The sequence below is a fragment of the Gobio gobio genome (genome assembly GCF_949357685.1).
Source record: "Gobio gobio genome assembly, chromosome: 15".
NCBI lineage: Eukaryota > Metazoa > Chordata > Actinopteri > Cypriniformes > Gobionidae > Gobio > Gobio gobio.
In genome coordinates this window covers 15,878,309-15,884,794 of record NC_137108.1, presented here as the reverse complement: position 1 = coordinate 15,884,794, position 6,486 = coordinate 15,878,309, and positions in this window count along the sequence as shown.

The following is a 6,486-nucleotide window of genomic DNA, read 5'->3' as shown; positions in this document are numbered from 1 at the left end:
ATGGCACTGACATATTTTAAGATATGTCAGTGCAAGTTGCTCTCAGTTAAAACAGCTCAAACATGCAGCCTTGTCTTTGAAATCAGGGGATGGCTTAGTAACACATATTATTAAACAAACATATCCAACAACATATTTAACAAACCCAAAAGCATACAGCCTAGTCATTGAGTACAATTAAACATTATAAACAACTGATAGAACATGTTGTGTTGACATTAGGTTTGATGAAATATGAATATGTGACTATAAAAAAACAAATAGGCTAACAAAAAAACTGAATATATAAAACTGAACATTTAAAATAGTAACCATTGTACAACAAAATTTGTGCATCTAAACTTTGCTCCTCTAATCCTTTCTTCACTCCACAGATTCAGCTTCATGCTTCGCCTTCCTCTCTGCTCTCTTTCCTTTCTTCCATCTCAGACTTGAATTTCCTGACTGCACATTAATTTCTGTTTTCTAAAAAAGTAGATTATACATGTCACCTATATAAAATATAACCAGTGAATGGCAATGTATTTAATGAATTATTCTGAAGGTTAAAGCCATTCAGCCAAAGTGTCATTTAAACTAAACATAAAAAAGTGTTCTCACTGGACACACAAGGTTCAGTTGTTTTTTCCAGTAATGGGGTGTAACACTTTGGTCGGCACCTAAGGTGTATCCTTTCCTTTCAATTTTCATTTAATTAAATTTTATCAACATTTTTAGCTTTATGAGCTGATTTTATTTAAAAAGTTTTATACATTTTCATTAGTCCTTACAATGTTTACTCATGACAGTAAATTAAGCCATAATAAAGGTACATTGAAAAAAAAAAAAAATTCCAACAGATATCTCAGTGGAACTGTCTGATGTAATGAGGACTGTGATGTACAATCTACAACATCAGCCTTTTTTAACAATATGTATCTCCTTGTAACCCATTTAGAGTATACATGTACTGAGTGATATCTAATTAAACATGAATTATGATGATGACAGGAGAAAGTGTTTCATATCAGAGTCAACATGTTTCAACAGTATCTCTGTTGCATAACAGAGGTCATTAGCACTTTCTGACAGCTCTTCATACAGCCCATTTTTAGTCAATCAACACTTGAGATAAAAAGACAATATACACGCACCTATTAAAACATTCATATGAGCGGCAGATAAGCTAACACCCAAAAGCACACATGCATACAAATAAACAAAGCGACCACGCAACCAGTGGATGGATGGATGTTTTACTTCTTTCTTTTTTTTTCATGTGTCCTTGTTCATGTTCTGTTAGATTGCAATGTTGCTCTGTTTTAAAATAACGTAACACAGTTTTAAAAATAAGATTTTCAACATTGTGGGAAACCTGTTCTCTGTTAATCTCCTGTTCATTATATTTTGTACTCAGTGTTCCAGGAAATTAACCATCAGCAAGAGTCACAATGATATTTTTTTTGAAGCCATATTGCCATCTGCTGGGTTTGAATCGTAACTGCAACAAATCAATACAAGTTTGGCTCATTCCTTCATTTATTCTTTCAATCATTCGTTTTCTTCACCTTTATTTATATAGCGCTTTATAAACAGATTGTTTCAAAACAGCTTTACAGAAATAAACAGGAAAGTAATGATCAATGATGCAAACATACAGTGTGGCCAACATTATTAGAACAACTGACATATCTGAAAATATTGACCTTTTTGCCTCCAAAACATGATTTAATTTCATAATGTTCATGAAACATGCTGATGGTTGCTCTGACCATAAAATATCAGATGAAGTAAGTCATACTGTTTTTATCCACTTTTAACTTTAATATTTGGTGTGTCTTTTGCAGCAATTACAGCAGCACATCTATCTGGCATGGTGTCAATATACTTCCTCTGAGAACTTCAACACTAATGTTATCCCATGCCTTCTGACACTGAAGCCAAAGTCTTTCCTTTGAATGTACAATAGATCTGTCCAGTTTATTGTCCAACTCGCCCCAAATGTGCTCGATGGGGTTGAGGTCTGGACTTTGAGGGGTGTGTTAACCCTCTGGTGCTCTTCGGTCATTTCTGACCAGAAAATTTTCTGTTTTGAAATGTTAATAATCACAGCTTTATCGGAATGATGTGAAATTTGGTGACTTTTCTTGCATTCGGAATGTAAACACAACATTTTTTTTTTGTGTGTTTACATACCGAATGCAAGAAAAGTCACCAAATTTCACATCATTCCGTGCATGCTAATTGGTCGTTAAAAAAAAAGTAGCGTTCATTGTCTTCGGTCATAAATGACCGACCATCATAAATGACCGACCATATGAATGGGAAATTGGCAAAAACACAAAAATTCACAGAATATTTGTGTGTCTACAAATCGGCCACAATGCTGAAAAAAAGTACACAGCTGTAAAGGGCTGACACTCTAAAACATCAAGAGTGTGATATTGACACATCCGCTCACACACACACGCACACTTATACACACACACACACACACACACACACACACACACACACACACACACACACACACACACACACACACACACACACACACACACACACACACACACGTTTGTTTTTGTGAAATGTGAGGACATTCCATAGGCGTAATGGTTTTTATACTGTACAAACCGTATTTTCTATCCCCTTACACTGCCCCTGCCCCTAAACTTAGCCCTCACAGGAGACTGTGCAGTTCACTTTCTGTGAAAAAAAACTTGTTCTGTATGATTTATAAGCATTTTGAAAAGTGAGGACATGGGGAACGTCACACACACACACACACACACACACACACACACACACACACACACACACACACACACACACACACACACACACACACACACACACACACACACACACACACACACACACACACACACACACACACACACACGCACACACACGCACACACACACACACACACACACACACACACACCTATGAAAAACTGAACCTATGAACCACATTTGGAATTTTTTAAAATCACAGCTCCATCAGAATGATATGAAACTTGGTGACTTTTCTAGCATTCGGTATGTAAACACACAAAAAAATTGAGGGCATGATTCGAGCATGTTAAGTGGTCGTAAAAAAAATACTCCCACTTGTGCTCTTCGGTCAAAAATGACCACCATAGGAAATGAATGGGAAATCTGCAAAAACACAAATTCACAGAAAAAAAATCTATATTTCTAAGAAACAAAAAAATGCTCACAATTCCAACCATCGTGAGTCAGATCCAGTTTAAGGACTGGTTTGTCACAATAGATCTAAAAAGGACGCATACTTCCATGTATCCATTCTTCTGTGTCAATGGAAGTTCCTGAGGTTCGCTTCCGGGGTGAGCGTACCAATATCGGATTCTTCAGTTCGGCCTGGCTCTTTCCCCTCGCATGTTCACCAAGTGCATGGATGCAGCTCTGGCTCCAACTGAGTCTCCGGGGCATCCGTGTACTGAACTACATCGACGACTGGCTCATATTGGCCCAGTCGCGAGTAGCGGCAGTTCGGCATCGAGATGTCGTCCTTGGCCATTTTCAGTGCTTGGGTTTGAGACTCAACACGTAAAGAGCCTTCTCAGAGAACCACGTTCCTGGGAGTTGTATGGGATTCGACTATGATGCAGACACAACTGTCCCCTGCGTGTGTCGAGTCCATACGGGCGATGGTCTCTAGAATGAAGCTAGACCACAGTATCACTGTGAAGCAGTTTTAAAGACTGCTGGGGCTCATTGCAGCTGTGTCCAAAAGAATATCTCTTGGCCTGCTGCACGAGACCTACAATGGTGGCTGGGAATCAGGGGTTTTTTCTCGAGGAGAAATCCATTCCGTATGATCAGGGTAACGCGCAGATGCCTCATTCCCTCGTCATATGGAGGAAACCTTGGTTCCTGTCCCTGGGGCCAGTGTTGGGAGCATCATGTTGCCGGAAAACCATTTCAACAGATGCCTCCCTTACTGGCTGGGGTGCGGTCATGGACGGCCGCTTTGCGAGAGGTCCGTGGGAGACCCGGCATTCCTCCTGGCACTTAAATTGCCTGGAAATGCTGGCAGTCTACTGAGCTCTGAGGAGCTTTTTCCTGATACGAACAGACAATAGGTCTGTAGTTTCGTATCTGAATCATCAGGGGGTCTTAGGTTGCGCCCTCTATGCAGATTCTATGCAGACCCTCCTGTGGTCCCAGGGGAAACTGTCGTCTCTCAGAGCGATGTATGTCCCCAGGGACCAAAACCAGGGAGCAGACATCCTGTCGAGGCAGGGGCTGAGGCCCGGGAGTGGCGACTCCACCCAGAGGTGGTGGAGGCCATGTGCGAGAGATTCGGCCCAGTGGAAGTGGATCTGTTCACGTCTCGGGAGACGTCCCACTGTCCACTGTGGCTTTCTCTCAGGCATCCAGCCCCGCTGGGGTTGGACGCCATGATGCAGACGTGACCGAGGCTGCGTCTGTATGCATTTCCCCCGATCGCTCTGCTCCCGGGAGTCTTGGAGCGGGTTCGCTGAGAAGGGATCAGCCTACTCTTAGTTGCACCCTGCTGGCTGACCCGGGTATGGTTCTCGGGCATTGTAGCACCGCTAGACTCCCGTGGTAGATCCCTCTGAGGATGGATATGCTGTCTCAGGCAGGGGGCAATATATTTCACCCCCGGCCAGAGTTGAGCGACCTCTGGGTCTGGCCCCTGAGGGTGCCCGGTACCTAGAGGCTGGCCTGTCAGCAGATGTTGTCGAGACTTTGCTCAGCTCCAGGGCTCCTTCCACCAGGAGGTTGTACAGCCTGAAGTGGAATGTGTTTTCCACTTGGTGTAGAGAGTGTGAGGTTGACCCAGTTAACTGCCCAGTGGCTTCAGTGCTGGAGTTCCTCCAAAATCGTTTCTCCGCCGGTCTTACCCCGTCCATACTAAAGGTGTATGTGGCTGCCTTTGGGGCTTTCCACTCGCCTGTAGGTGATGGGCCTCTGGGGAAGCACCATCTGGTTGTACGTTTCCTCCATGGGGCTCGGAGGATGAGGCCTGCGACTCTCTCCAGAGTCCCAACCTGAGATCTGGCGGGGGTGCTCGAGGGGTTGGCTGAGGCCCCCTTTGAACCACTGGAGTCAGCTGAGGCAAAGAACCTGACCCTTTCTCCTTGCTAGCACTTCTCCGAGGAGAGTGGGGGACCTCCAGGCCTTGGCGGTTACACCAACCTGTCTGGAGTTTGCCCCTGGTGGAGTTAAGGCCATCTTACATCCAAGACCGGGCTACGTGCTCAAGGTGCCATAGAGGGAGGGACGGTCAGTGGTTCTTCAGCCCTTCCATCCCCCACCTCACGTGACGGCGGAAGCGGGGAGACTTCACTTGCTCTGCCCAGTCAGACACTAAGAATTTACTTATAGAATTCTTTGAAGTGGAGGAAGTCAGACCAGTTGTTGATGTGCTTTGGCTCACCCAGGAAAGGGCTGCCTGCTTCAAAACAGACAATCAATAATTGGATTGTCCAGGCTATAGCCACGGCTTATAAGGTGCGCAATTTGCCTTCACCTATGGCAGTGAGGGCTCATTCCAGCAGTGGCATGGCCTCCTCGATGGCCCTCTTTTCTGGAGTCTCGCTTCAGGAGATCTGCGAGGTGGCCGGGTGGGCCACCCCGCACACCTTCATACATTTCTACAGTCTGTAACTCCCTGCGACGCCTGGCGCCAGGGTGCTCGCGTCCTAAGTGTGCCTGGGGTTCCAGCTTCACACTAGGATGGGCATGATTATGGTGTGGCATAGTGGGTATTCTTTCCCCTAATGTCGTTCCGACGCAGTGCGAGTTCCCTTGAAAGGGATACAGCAAGCATGAATAACACCTCAGTTATGACTATAACCCTTGTTTCCTGAGAAGGGAACGAGACACTGCGTCTCCCTGCCACACCATCACATTGGGAGCGCCTGCTTCATTGCAAAAGCTGTTTGTATTATGTGCCGGCGATCCCTTTGTAGCTTCCGTGTATGCCGTCACATACTACGTCATGACGCAGTACCAGTCAGAATTGGAGGTTGATTTCATTCATGCTTCAGACGCAGTACGCTGAGGGGCATCCCAGAGTGTCGTTCCGACGCAGTGTCTCGTTCCCTTCTTAGGGAACAAGGGTTATAGTCATAACCGAGACGTTATTCATGCTAGCTGTGTCAGTATACAGGACCAACAGAAAACTGATTTAAAGAACCATGTTTTGTTCTGAACTGGAATAGCAATAGGCCTATTTAGGATGCAATGGAAATAAATGCATGAAAGCATAATGAAAAGATCGTATGGAATTATAGACTTAAAAATTACACTTTTTCCCGTTTTTGTTTAATTCACGGGACCGGACATAAGTTATTTTGCCAAGTAATAAATAATAAAATTGCTGTAATAAATATTACAGCAATTTTAGTTTCAGGTAGGGCAGGTTCATAGTAAATTGTATGCATAGTATTGCACAATGGATGGATGGATGGATGGATGGGTTGGTGGGTGGATGGATGGATGGATGAATGGA